The 14,798-nt window shown below is 37.9% G+C and overlaps 1 protein-coding gene and 1 pseudogene across 1 annotated transcript in view; both read right to left on the reverse strand.

Annotated features, from left to right (window-relative positions):
- The window catches only part of LOC137241207 (myrosinase 1-like), a 151,522-nt gene that overhangs the window by 18,906 nt on the left and 117,818 nt on the right, over positions 1-14,798 (reverse strand). The gene's annotated exons all lie outside the window — the stretch shown is intronic.
- LOC137242960 (U6 spliceosomal RNA) lies at positions 479-569 on the reverse strand (annotated as a pseudogene).

Consider the following 14,798-nt stretch of genomic DNA (forward strand, 5'->3'; position numbering starts at 1 on the left):
GTTTCTGTGTGAAAACAGTATTAGTCCATATAGCACATATTTCACAGAGATAATATAGTCTGCCATTACTCTGGTTTGACCAGGTAGAAAAAGCATGTATTCTGGGGCTACCGTTAAATGGGTTAACAATTTAAAGCGTGAGTTTAGCAGGCCTCAGTGTTGCTAAAAAAAAAAATCGTTTCTGTATTTTGTCGTACTTCACTTGCACCGAGTTAAAATAATCAATAATCGTTATGCGTTGATTTATAAATTCAAAGCGTGATATACCTCTGAAGTGTTTTACACCGACTCCGAACGAGATCTGCAAGGCAGATGAGTTTTCACTCAGAAGCTTTTTATGGCAGAGATACATCTGTGCCAAATCATTGCCGAGGGGTGACCACGCTTAGAAAAAACTTTATTCTAATTGAAAAAACTTGTTGTGAAATTTTTGATGTTGCCCTGCTCGGAAGTTGAATCCAGCATCTTCTAAAACTAAACAATTTTGGAACACTTCACGATTTGCGTGTCATCCTTGCGCTAGGGCCATGCTTATCTTCTCTGTATCGCTCAAAATTTAAGGCCGCGGCACAATGAAATTTTTCATATAGATGCGTTTAACACAAGCTTGTGCATTCCAGTAACATCGCCACAATCAGCCCAAGATTTTGAGTTTATAAATATGAAGGAACTTCAGACTTGGCAATTGAAGTTTATTTCGCCTTGCCTATTCACACAAAAAATTTCGCGAAGCACTGTTATAAACACTCTCCCTATACAGCAAAAATACTTGCTAACATAGTTTGTTAGAAAATGTTAGAAAAGTTACCAACGAGTGGGGGAACTAATTTTACTTGCAAAGTGTAAAGGCAGCCTTAGCCAAAGCAAATGTCAAATTCTTCTTCTTATGCTTTGCTTGCAACAAAAGTTTGCAAGTTGGCTACTTTTTCATGTCAGATGGCGTCAGGGCCGCTCAATCTACCGTTTCCCATAAAAATACGTGCAATCTATTCATAATGTATAAGATTGAGTATAACGCAACTATATGTAGAACTGATTATGTGACGGGGCTTTTAGTATATGTTCTGCCGAAGCAAGAATTCGTTGATTTAACCCAACTTATATACCTTGCCAGCTTGCAAAAGTTTACTTACTTTATTGATTCTACACTTGTCTGGATTGTTTGCGCATTAAATTCTCCTATGCTGTTGTAGATGTTTAATGACGTTTTCTTTTCTGAAAAAAAAAAAAAAAAAAAATTGCTGAATGCGTTTGTAACAGTTCAACCATCCTAGGAGTGCGGGTTCAAATCACATTCCTGGGAGAAAAGGCTTCGAAGAGATTTATTTACAAGGTATAATCGAAAGAGCTGTCGCCTTGTTCGTCCTGATGTCACGTTGGCTACATTTTTTCCAAATTATTAAATAAAGAAAACAATTCTTGATATTAGCTCCCGAGAAGCTAGCTGATGAAGAAGTGAAATTCAGAAACATGTCCTAGTAACCACCGCCGTTTGTAAAATTTGCAATTTTCTCCAATATCAATAACAAAAACAATTGTATAAAGTAATATGAGCATGTCTCGCAAATTAAATACCGAAAACAATTTTTATTTTGTATATCGGTCCAGCTTAGAACAAGGCAGGTAGCTATTAGATATTGATTTTCCAACAAGGTACTAAATAAGTAAAAATATATATAAATGACGAGAGTGCAATATTGAATTTCGTTCATCAGAAAACCACTTGACTACAGCCGCTTAATTAAAGTGTTGCATGCCTCCAAGTCACACACACGCTTACAAACATACATACATACACACCTACGTACATATGTACATACGTACATAGTTTTGTTAAAAACACTAACAACAAGTAAGGAAGGCTAAGTTCGGGTGTAACCGAACATTACATACTCAGTTGAGAGCTATGGAGACAAAATAAGGAAAATGAACCTGGGGTAACCCTGGAATGTGGTTGTATGACATGTGTATCAAATGAAAGGTATTAAAGAGTATTTTAAGAGAGAGTTGGCCATAGTTCTATGTATGGACGCCATTTAGGGATATCGCCATAAAGGTGGACCAGGGCTGACTCTATAATTTGTTTGTACGATATGGGTATCAAATGAAAGGTGCTACTGAGCATTTTAAGAGGGAGTGGGCCTTAGGTCTATCGGTGGACGCCTTTTCGAGATGTCCCCATTAAGGTGGACCAGGGGTGACTCTATAATGTGTTTGTACGATATGGGTATCAAATGAAAGGTGGTAATGAGTATTTTAAAAGGGAATGGGCTTTAGTTCTATAGGTGAACGCCTTTTCGAGAAATCGCCATAAAGGTGGACCAGGGGTGACTCTAGAATATGTTTGTAAGATATGGGTATCAAATGAAAGCTGTTAATGAGTATTTTGAAAAGGAGTGATCCTTAGCTCCATAGGTGGACGCCGTTTCGAGATATCGCCATAAAGGTGGACCAGGGGTGTTTCTAGAATGTGTTTGTACGATATGGGAATCAAATGAGAGGTGTTGCTGAGCATTTTAGAGTGGGCATTAGGTCTATAGGTGCACGCCTTTTCGAGATATCGCCATTAGGGTGGGCCAGGGGTGACTCTGGAATGTTTGTACGATATGGGTATCAAACGAAAAGTGTTACTGAGCATTTTAAGAGGGAGTGGGCATTAGGTCTATAGGTGGACGCCTTTTCGAAATGTCGCCATTAGGGTGGGCCAGGGTTGACTCTAGAATGTGTTTGTATGATATGGGTATCAAATGAAAGATGGTAATGAGTATTTTAAAAGGGAGTAATCTTTAGTTCTATAGGTGGACGCTTTTCGAGATATCGCCATAAAGGTGGACCAAGGGACACTCTAGAATGTTTGTACGATATGGGTATCAAACGAAGGGTGTTACTGAGCATTTTAAGAGGGAGTGGGCATGAGGTCTATAGGTGGACGCCTTTTCGAGATATCGTCATTAGGGTGGGCCAGGGGTGACTCTAGAATGTGTTTGTAGGATATGGGCATCAAACGAAAGGTGTTACTGAGCATTTTAAGAGGGAGTGGGCATTAGGTCTATAGGTGGACGCCCTTTCGAGATATCGCCATTAGGGTGGGCCAGGGGTGACTCTAGAATGTTTGTACGATATGGGTATCAAACGAAAGGTGTTACTGAGCATTTTAAGAGGGAGTGGGCATTAGGTCTATAGGTGGACGCCTTTTCGAGATATCGCCATTAGGGTGGGCCAGGGGTGACTCTAGAATGTGTTTGTACGATATGGGTATCAAATGAAAGGTGGTAAGGAGTATTTTAAAAGGGAGTAATCCTTAGTTCTATAGGTGGACGCCTTTTCGAGATATCGCCATAAAGGTGGACCAAGGGTGACTCTAGAATGTTTGTACGATATGGGTATCAAACGAAAGGTGTTACTGAGCATTTTAAGAGGGAGTGGGCATTAGGTGTATAGGTGGACGCCTTTTCGAGATATCGCCATTAGGGTGGGCCAGGGTGACTCTAGAATGTGTTTGTACGATATGGGTATCAAATGAAAGGTGGTAATGAGTATTTTAAAAGGGAGTAATCCTTAGTTCTATAGGTGGACGCCTTTTCGAGATATCGCCATAAAGGTGGACCAAGGGTGACTCTAGAATGTTTGTACGATATGGGTATCAAACGAAAGGTGTTACTGAGCATTTTAAGAGGGAGTGGGCATTAGGTCTATAGGTGGACGCCTTTTCGAGATATCGCCATTAGGGTGGGCCAGGGGTGACTCTAGAATGTTTGTACGATATGGGTATCAAACGAAAGGTGTTACTGAGCATTTTAAGAGGGAGTGGACATTAGGTCTATAGGTGGACGCCTTTTCGAGATATCGCCATTAGGGTGGGCCAGGGGTGACTCTAGAATGTTTGTACGATATGGGTATCAAACGAAAGGTGTTACTGAGCATTTTAAGAGGGAGTGGGCATTAGGTCTATAGGTGGACGCCTTTTCGAGATATCGCTAATAGGGTGGGACAGGGGTGACTCTAGTATGTGTTTGTACGATATGGATATCAAATTAAAGGTATTAGTGAGGGTTTTAAAAGCGAGTGGCCCTTAGATGTATATGTGAAGGTGTTCTCGCGATATCGACCAAATTTTGACCAGGTGATCCAGAAATACATCTGTCGGGTACTGTTAATTTATTTATATATGCAATACCACTAACAGTATTCCTGCCAAGGGTCCAAGGGCTGTTGATTTCGCCTTGTAGAACTTTTTCATTTTCTTCTACTTAATATGGTAGGTGTCACACCCATTTTACAAAGTTTTTCCAAAGTTATATTTTGCGTCAATAAACCAATCCAGTTACCATGTTTCATCCCTTTTTTCGTATTTGGTATAGAATTATGGCATTTTTTTCATTTTTCGTAATTTTCGATATCGATAAAGTGGGCGTGGTTATGGTCGGATTTCGGCCATTTTTTATACCAAGATAAAGTGAGTTCAGATAAGTACGTGGGCTAAGTTTAGTAAAGATATATCGGATTTTGCTCAAGTTATTGTGTTAAGGGTCGAGCGGAAGGACAGACGGTGGACTGTGTATAAAAACTGGGCGTGGCTTCTACCGATTTCGCCCATTTTCACAGAGAACAGTTACCGTCATAGAATCTATGCTCCCACCAAATTTGAGAAGGATTGGTAAATTTTTGTTCGACTTATGGCAATAAAAGTATTCTAGACAAACTAAATGAAAATGGGCGTAGCCACGCCCATTTTGAAATTTTCTTTTATTTTTATATTTTGTTGCATCATATCATTACTGGAGTTGAATTTTGACTTAATTTACTTATATACAGTAAAGATATTAAATTTTTTGTTAAAATTTGAATTAAAAAAAATTTTTTTTTAAAAAGTGGGCGTGTTCTTCATCCAATTTTGCTAATTTTTATTTAACACAAATATAGTAATAGTAGTAACGTTCCTGCCAAATTTCATCATGATATCTTCAACGACTGCCAAATTACAGCTTGCAAAACTTTTAAATTACCTTCTTGTTAAAGTGGGCGGTGCCACGCCCATTGTCCAAAATCTTACTAATTTTTTATTCTGCGTCATAACCTCAACCCATCTACCAAGTTTCGTCGCTTTATCTGTCTTTTGTAATGAATTATCGCACTTTTTCGGTTTTTCGAAATTTTCGATATCGAAAAAGTGGGCGTGGTTATAGTCCGATATCGTTCATTTTAAATAGCGATCTGAGATGAGCGCTCAGGAACCTACATACCAAATTTCATCAAGATACCTCAAAATTTACTCAAGTTATCGTGTTAACGGACGGACGGACGGACGGACGGACGGACGGACATGGCTCAATCAAATTTTTTTTCGATCCTGATTATTTTGATATATGGAAGTCTATATCTATCTCGATTCCTTTATATATGTACAACCAACCGTTATCCAATCAAACTTAATATACTCTGTGAGCTCTGCTCAACTGAGTATAAAAAGACTAACAACAAATAAACAACAACATTACCACAATCGCACTTGCTAAGAAAACTATTGAGGCGTCAAGGCAGTCAATGTTGACATGAGCAGCAACAACAACAACGACAACAGCAACAAAAAAGCAAAAAAAAGGGGTATTTGTAATGTCGCTGGAGAAACTGGGCTACGCAAATAGGCGACCAATGCAAAAACAACTGCAGCAGCAGGGCCGTATTAACCCTCAACGGGGCCCTAGGCAACCAACAATTTGGGGCCCTTTTTCACGTCCGTTCCCTTCTTTTTTCGATTAAAAATACAAACTTATATCTTTGATAAAAATTTTATATAAAAATTTAAACATTTCGTTTTCTACATTTGTTTTCGGCAAATTCATCAATTATATCATCAATATCGATTTTGTTCAATGAATCTGACTCAATGCAAAGTATACCTAACATCTCGAGTCGCTTTTGTCGCGTTGTAGCTCTTTCAGCAGCTTTGATTCTTTTTAATTGCGAGAAGGATCTTTCGGCAGAACAATCTGTGATCATTAATGTTAATAAAATCTGAAGAGCTATTTCTGTGCTAGGAAATACATCGGCTAACTGATCTTCCATTAGAATCTTATACAAATGACTATGAGTTTTTTGTGCATCAGTGTATCTGGAGTTCACGTACCTTTGGAATTGTTTCATTTCAATGAAAAAATTTTCCAAATCTTTAGAATAAAAATGAACTATGTTATTTATAGCTTTGTGAAGGTCTCCATCACTTAGAGAAAAGTTGCTGAGAAATGCAAATCTCTCTGAAACTTTCATATACATTTCGCACTTCGTTTGATTTCACTGTGAAGATTGTCGATGATTTCGAGGAAACCTTTTGTCCTAAAATCATCGCGAAGCGAAAATTCTACTTCTGGACTTCTGGAGCATTTCGTCATTAGGTTGGTTTTTTCTACGACGAGTACGTTTTACGATTTCTGTATAACCTACACCAGGTAATAATTGTTTTGTTTTTTCCTCGAAATCATTGAACTTTTCACGGAATGAAACTAAACTCTCTTCTAACAATCCGTACAAAAAACCATACGTTTGCAAATCTGCCTTTTCACTTTGCAATGACTTACTCACGGAATGCATAGCAGTCAAAATAGAGTTCCATAAAATCAACATGAAACCAAATTCGAATATTTGCATTTTATTCGCGATAAACGTCGCGTCATAACGAGTATCAGTATTTTGTGATTCATTATCAGCAATGATTTCTAGAGCCTCTAATATGATATCAAATGAATCGTAAACTGCATTCGTCGCATTCGAATGTGCTTCGCAGCGTGTAGTTGACAATGTCTTCAAAGTTTTCTCATTGTTTATTTTATTTTTTAATACGCCCCAACGATAGGTGGGAGCGGAGAAAAATTATATAATGTCTGCATAATGGCGAAAAAATCTACTGCATAAAAACAGCACTTCACAGTAGAGGTTTACGCCGATCACTTTATCGGCGGCGGCGGCGTAGGCTCTATTATATACCGGTGGCGGGGTATTGAGGAAAGGTTTTATTTGGATGTATTTACGGAAATCAAAGTTTTGCCTCAAAAACTCGCAGATAGTTCAAAAATTCTCAGTAGTAGCTCTTTGCGGAGGGATTGTCCCTCGTTCACTTACTCCAGGGAGGCTTCGAACCTAACCCCGGCCTTTGGAATTGGTACTGCTGCGTCTGCTGAAAAGAAATAGAGATACGTAAAATGGTCACACTTTTGCCTGTATATCTCGTGCAAAGCGTAGTTTCACCTGGGGTTAACTCCTAATAATCGTCGCGAGCACAATTTCTTTAAATCATTTGTGGCTCCTTGGCGGTCACGCACAAATGCGACTTACGGTTGCTATTCATGGTCTATTAATACTCATGCCTCTCGTGGTACAGGGCGCATCCAGTTTTTCCGAGCTACAATTCCCGATGTGCGAACAGTAGCAATCCCGAACACCAGTCGCTACCACGCCTCCTGGCCCTCACACCATATGCCAGCACAGAAGCTATAGGACTGCGACTTCGAACACATATGTACCTTCGCCGACGTCACTTTCCTAGAAGCTCTAGGTGTAGTTCCGAAGGCTTTCTAACGGATGTTTTTGTTGCGCTATGCTGCCGAGCTACACCAGAGAAACTCCTTGAAACGTTAGGGAGTAACTATTCAGCCAAGGATGCCGCCCTCGAAATCATAAGCAGTCTAATGTAATTGCGTAACTCATGGGTGAAAATCGTATAATCGTCGGCGCATCTACATAATTAAAATTTTACAAGGACCCTGGATACAATTTTTAAAATGTAGATCAAATTTTGCAGACGTCTGTTTTCACAACATTGATTTCAATAGCATTCGTTAAATGAAAACGATATTTTAGAATGGATGACCGCGTATCTTCAGTTTTCAGACTAGTTCGACTGTCCACCACGTTAGGGTAGTAGCACACACGGTCTTTAGTTCGACTGTCTTGGGAAAGCTTTTGCCTCACCACTTTGAGTGTTCTTGCGAAGGACAAATCCTCACCTGGTAAATATATGTGCCTACATATTCACATTTGCAAAAGGAGCCGTAACGCGTAGGTTATATTTAAACTTGGTTGATAGGCTATAAACAATGTTATTCACTCCAAGGGACTAGTTTTGCATAAGGGCCGCCAACTTTAGGAAATGTTAAACCGGGAGACTTGGGTATTGAAAGATGAAGTGAAAATTAACATTACAGACGCTATTGTATAGTTTCGAAAATAAACAACAGGTGTTTAAATGTAAGCCCAAGTGATCTTTTACACCCTTCTCATACGTACATATATCCCCAACTTAAGTATGAGGTAAGAATCATTTAAAAGGAGTGTTTATGCCCCTAGAACCTACTAAAGGATTTTGCAACTGATTTCGCTTATTCCTTCAGCCAATCGCAATGTAAAATTTTTTTTTTAAATAGGCACCTTTTTTTGGTAATTTGCTTTTTTAACAACTTGAGGTCACTTTGAAAACATGTTCGCCTTGGGCCATTTTATTTGAATTGTTCATTATCAATTTTTTGAAAAAATAAGCAAAGTGGGCATATAAATTTATTATAAAACTTTTCTTTTAGTGTTTTGTTTTAATAACTTGGTGAATTGGGTGATGCAAAGTCCGTGTTAAGGTGACATCGAAAGCGCCTGTTTTTTTTTAATAACTTATGAACAGTTAGAAAGAGTTAAATTTCGCAATTAGTTTCTTATAACTGGCAGTGATGCGCATCCGTTGATACCACTTTCGACCATATCCGACCAATTTTTGACATGAACAATAAATGGCCCAAACAGTCTTAAATGAGTAGAAAATATAGTACCGCGCCGTACGCCGCCGCCGCCGCCGCGCCGATATTTTTGACATTCGGCAGCGGCGTGCGAAAAACGACTAAAATCGGCGGCGGCAGCGGCGTTTATCGGCGGCGTATATCTCTACTTCACAGGATGCTCTCCAACCAAATTAAGGGAATGCGCGGAACAGGGAAAATAGATGGCATTCTCATTCAAACTCAATATTCTTGATTGCATACCTTTATACTTCCCGGATATGTTTAATGCGTTGTCATATTATTGTCCTCTACAATTTTGAATATGTAAACCACAGTCTTTAGTAAGAAACTTTAAAGTTCGATTCGCTAGACTTTCACCAGTATGACCTTCCAAATGAAGAAAAGTTATAAACATTTTTTATTATTCAATATACTCTCCTTTTACTTGGATACACTTCTTTGCATGCTCACAAAATTTGACAAATGAGTCGGAAATGTCCTTTTTAGGAACCTTGTCTAGTTTGTCGGTCGTCGCCTTTTGAATGCGGTCAATTGAGTTTTATTTATTTTAGTAAAATATATTTTCAGTTCTGATTATATTTTTCTTTCACTCACTAGAATTTTATGTTTGTAAGAAAATTTTAGAAGTCTTTTTCAACTACCTATTCTGCCTACTTGTTAATCCGGACCTGTGCAGCAGCAAGAAAAAAAGCAAAAAAAAGAACTAAACGTTTCGCATTGACGACACACCGCCATCAACCAAGTTAACAAGAAAATGTTTATGTTGGTGGATGCAGGTGTGATGCACATAAAAGGGCGAGTGTGCAATGGTTTGTGGCTGCGGTTTTCACGCAAAATTGAATTTCAACACTTCCACATTGCAATGGTATAATCGTGTACTAAAGCTGAAACAGCACCCTGCGTGCAATGCCTCATTGGAGTTGGTAATCATTTCCTTGATGCACTTGGAATAATCACAGACATGTCTCGGAGACCTCTCTTCCTGAGCATGCTCCCGAACTTTCCTGGTGGGGGGGGGGGGGGGGGGGGGGGGTTTGCGCCACGTAAAGGTTTATTTTGCGTAGACTCCCAATACGGAAAAAACGAATGTAGATTCGGTTATTACGACTTATAAAGTTCTGAACTGGACTAGGCATAAGCTAGGTGGGGTAACCATGCAAGAGAAGGATTAGTTTGAGCTGGTCTGTCGGTAGCGATGATTAAACGTGAAAAACCCCAAACAAGACATATGTATGTTATAAAAGAAACATTTATGTTATAAAAAATTCTATCTTATTGACATACACTGGAAGCATTCTAGGTCCCAACTTTATTGCTTTCTCGAGAATTGCCGGCTTTGGTAGGCGAAGCTCTTACCTCGCGCAGGGATGCGAACACAGAACTTAGTCAAACACTTCCATGATCTTACTCCCATATTCTTTAGAGATTCAAAAAAAAAAAAAAAAACAAAAAAAAAAAAATAGCAAGAGTTGGCTTGATACAAATTTACTTAGGAGACCTTCGCTTGACACAAATTGACTGTGTTGTATATTTAAATTTAATTTAAGCCTCCAACATTTCGGTAATTATTCCTACGCCTTCAGCTTATGACGCTGTTTTCAGATTCTTGAAGTCCCTTTTCTTCCTTCTCTGCATCTAGCGTATTATGGTTGTTGTCCTTAGGAATTCTACTCCTGCTGTTATGATAAATACTGCCCATAACATTTTTCCAAGCTCTGAGTTCAACATGTCCTGACGTCGTGTTTATTTAAAAGATCTCATGCCGACCTTCCTCCATGGGTTGAGACACTCCAAGTGCCTTCAAATTCTCTATCGGCAGGCTCAGAAACAAATTTCACGTCTCCACCAACTTCACCACGAAAGGAATCAACACGTTGGCCTTTTTTATTGAAAACTTTTCATACGTTCCGTCTCATTCAGATCATGAGAGTAAGCAGCTCCCTTTCATGAGACGGTTACTTTTTCCTTACTTTGTTAATATTTTCGTTAAAATCTGGAGCTCTAACGTTTGTTATTCTTCCGCATCTTAAAAGTACGCTTTTCGCTTTCAGCAGATTGTTGCCTCTTCTTCCCAGCTGGAGCTTCTACCCTTATAGGTCTGGTTTTAGTATCGAGGATTTCTAGCAGCAAAACTCTTGGCAGCGTGCTATATAGCTCAATATTTAACTCTCTTACTTTTTCCGTGCTTACAAACTACTACATCATCTACCTCTCTGTCTCGACGCCTTCCTCTCTATCCAGACCCGAATCATAGCATATAGCGCTTCTTCTATGCGGGATTGCAAAGCCATCCTCTCCATCACATAACTTAATCTTTGAGTATACATATTACTTTAGCCTTTCCTGCACCTGCGCGACATTGAGGTGCTCAGAGTGCTCAGCGGTCCAGCATTAAATATTGCAAATAATCGTACGCCACCGTTATTTCGCGAGGCGGCCCAGTATCGTGAATACAGTCCAAAAACTCACCTGGCTGTGAATCATCCAATATGCATGGTCCACATAACACCCGCAATTAAGTAGGTAGTTCAGTAGTTATTTGTCACCAACCCAGTGAGGTTCTTAATACAGCAACAACAACAGAAACGTGATATCACATTCTCATAAATAAATCAGCAAAAATTAGTTTAGGCTTAACATAAATAAAAGTTTTATTCAAATACATCGAAGTGGCAACCCTGAAGTTAGTCATTTAATATTTCATAAACTTTAGCATTTTACACATTACGTTTGCTAGTAAATCAAAGTCAATAAAATTATCGCCACCGATGTGTTGAAAGCTCATTCCAATTTGATAAATTGATAAGGCTGACTGATGGAGAAGTTGCGCGAAAAGAAATCGCAACTCGTTGCTGAATTTAAGCACCCGCATTGTGCAATGTAATAATTTTAAAAATAAAGTTAAAATTTGCGCATGCAAAAAATAAAAAAAAACAACTAAAACAATAAAAGTAAAAGCCCCACCAATCATTCATATGTAAATACGTTTAACTACTGCGCATGCGCAACACTAAAATCAATTCAACTCAACTGCGCTCAACCAAAATTTAGCAACGTTGTTGGCACGGCGACCACTCAATGGAGACGGCAATTCATCATCGCTTAATTTTAGTGTCGACAAAACGCATTTTACAACCCGAAGCAACGGAGGCGTCGACGTTGATGATTAACACCTTCACGGCTATTTTTTTGTTAACTGCACCTACCTAGTTTTTCCTTCCTTTTTTCCACGCTTTTGCGTTTATGAATGCCGTTCTGTAAGTCTTTTATTTGCTTAAGCGCAGTCAGTCGTTATTTCCTCGCCCTTTTTGTGCGATCATAAAAATGGGTCAATATGCAATTATTACCTTAACCATGGTCATTAGTGCAGGCAGTGCATGCAACAAGTGGTTTTTAACAGGGATCGTAGAAGTTTTTTATATATACATACATGAATCGTTTTTGAGGTGTAAACATCTTTGAGCACGGTATAGGGGAATAGAAAAGGTAAGTAAAGTTTGTTATACAAAGATAAGTTGTCGACGACGAATAGACGGTTTTTCGATTTGTTATCGAAGTGTTATGAATTTGCTTTGCAAGATTTATCGATGCGTTTTCGCTTTTTTATCGACGAGTTTATTATCCATCGAAAGTTATCGATTTGTTATCAAAACGTTATCGAGTTGTCAAAAATTTATCGATTTTATATCGATAGATTATCTACTTACAATCGGAATGGTATCGAACCGATTTGTTATGGGAGTGCTACAAATTTGTTACTGACAAATTATATATTTGTTGTTGATAAAATAGTAAAAAACTATCGACTTGTTACCAAAAAGTGAACGATTTGTTTTCTCGTTTTTGTTTTTATTGAAAGTTATCGATTTATTGTCAAACAAATATCGGCTATAAATTATAGAGTCCGAAAAGATATCCACATTATTACCGAACAGCTTTCGAACAAATAACGGTTTATTATCGAAATGCTACCAATTTTTGCCGATAAGTTATATATTTGTTATCGATAAATTATTAAAAAACTATCAACTTGTTATCAAACAGTTACCGGCTTTTCTGCGAAAAGTTATATACTTGTGGTTAAAAAGTTATCGTTTTTTATTGAACACTATGGATTTGCTGTCAAAATTATCGATTTTCTATCAAAAAATTATCGATATGATACCGAAAAGATATTCACTTTTTATCGAAAGGCTATCGAATTGTTAACGATTTGATATCGGAGCGCCACCAATTTGTTACCGACAAGTTGTAGATTTGATATCGAAATGGTATCGATATACTATCAAAAAGCTATTGATTTGTTATCAAAGAGTTAACTATTTGATATAAAAAAATTATTGATTTGTTATCGAAAACTTACCGATTATCGAAAAGTTATCATTTTACTATCGAAAAGTTATCGATCCGTTATCATAGTGATCGAAATTCGTTAACTAAAAGTTATTGATTTCTTATGGAAGTGTTGTCGATTTGTTATCGATTATCGCTTTTTAACGACGACTTATCAGGTGTTTGTGAAACAGATATTAATAACATTGTAATATACAATCGATGAAACATCTGTAAGCCCCCGATAACACGTTGATACTTACTTACTTAATTGGCCCTTAACCGTTTAAGCGGTTATTGCCGTCGTAGAAGGCGCCCACTCACTTCCTCGCCTTGCTAACTGGCGCCAATTGGTGACACCAAGGGAATTGAGATCGTCTTCCACGCAGTGCGGCCGCCCTCTTTCTCTGCTTCCAAAGGCGGGTTTCCTCTAAAAATAATTTCTCAGCCGGAGCGTGAAAAACAGACAAGAAACTAAATAATTAAGCCGAAGATGACTCGAAGCTCATTACTCGATGATAACATTTGATATCGCAAATAAACCGATAATAAAACAATAACTTGTCATCGTCGTTTGTAAGAAGCCGATGACAGTCTTTTCTTAAAGCCCGGAATAATTTGTTTATGGTAAAGTTACCTCTGATGTGGTTTATTTTCAGCCCGTGAACGAGGTCTAGTTAACTTAAAAATATTACTTTCCTAGACGTACGTCTGTTTCTCAACCCTTTTTGTAAGCAAAGCAATCAATTTCGAGTTTTTTAATTGTACTCGGAAAATAACAATTTTTTTTTCAGTTTGTGTTGAACTTGGAAATTAACAGTTATATTTCGAAGTTTTTATTTAGCTCGGAAAATAATAGTTTAAATAACCATAATATTTGAGTTTTTATGAAGCTCGGAAAGTAACCGGTTTTTGAGCTTTTTTTTACTTGGCTAATAATAACCTTTACATTTAGAGTTTTTTTTATCGAGCTTTTGATTTGGGTAGGAAAACGAACGCCAATTGTAGAGTTTTATGTAAAAATTCAAGAAACTCAAATGTCCGGGAAATAAGGAACGTACGGTGGTATTATCCCGTCAGTATAATCTCTTCAGTTTAAATGTTTACCACAGAAACTTATTTTTAATCCCTGGGCTGCAACGTTGCTGTTGTTATTGTTATTGTACCCAGCTGTACTTATACACAGGGTATTATAACTTTGATAGAATAACGGTTGGTTGTACAGGTATAAAGGAATCGAGATAGATATAGACTTCCATATATCAAAATCATCAGTATCGAAAAAAAATTTTATTGAGCCATGTCCGTCCTTCCGTCCGTCTGTCCGTTAACACGATAACTTGAGTAAATATTGAGATATCATCACCAAATTTGGTATACGAGCTTATCTGGACCCAGAATAGACTGGTATTGAAAATGAGCGAAATCGGATGATAACCACGCCCACTTTTTATATATATAACATTTTGGAAAACACAAAAAACCTGATTATTTAGTAAATAATACATCTAGAATGTTGAAATTTTACGTGTGTACTGATATGGAGACTTTTGATAAATAATTGAAAAAAATTTTTAAACGGGCGTGGCAACGCCCACTTGTGATAAAATCAATTTTACAAATATTATTAATCATAAATCAAAAATCGTTAAACCTACCGTCACAAAGTTCGGCAGATTGCCTTTA

This window comes from Eurosta solidaginis, chromosome 2 (genome assembly GCF_040869045.1).
Source record: "Eurosta solidaginis isolate ZX-2024a chromosome 2, ASM4086904v1, whole genome shotgun sequence".
NCBI classification, from domain to species: Eukaryota; Metazoa; Arthropoda; class Insecta; order Diptera; family Tephritidae; genus Eurosta; species Eurosta solidaginis.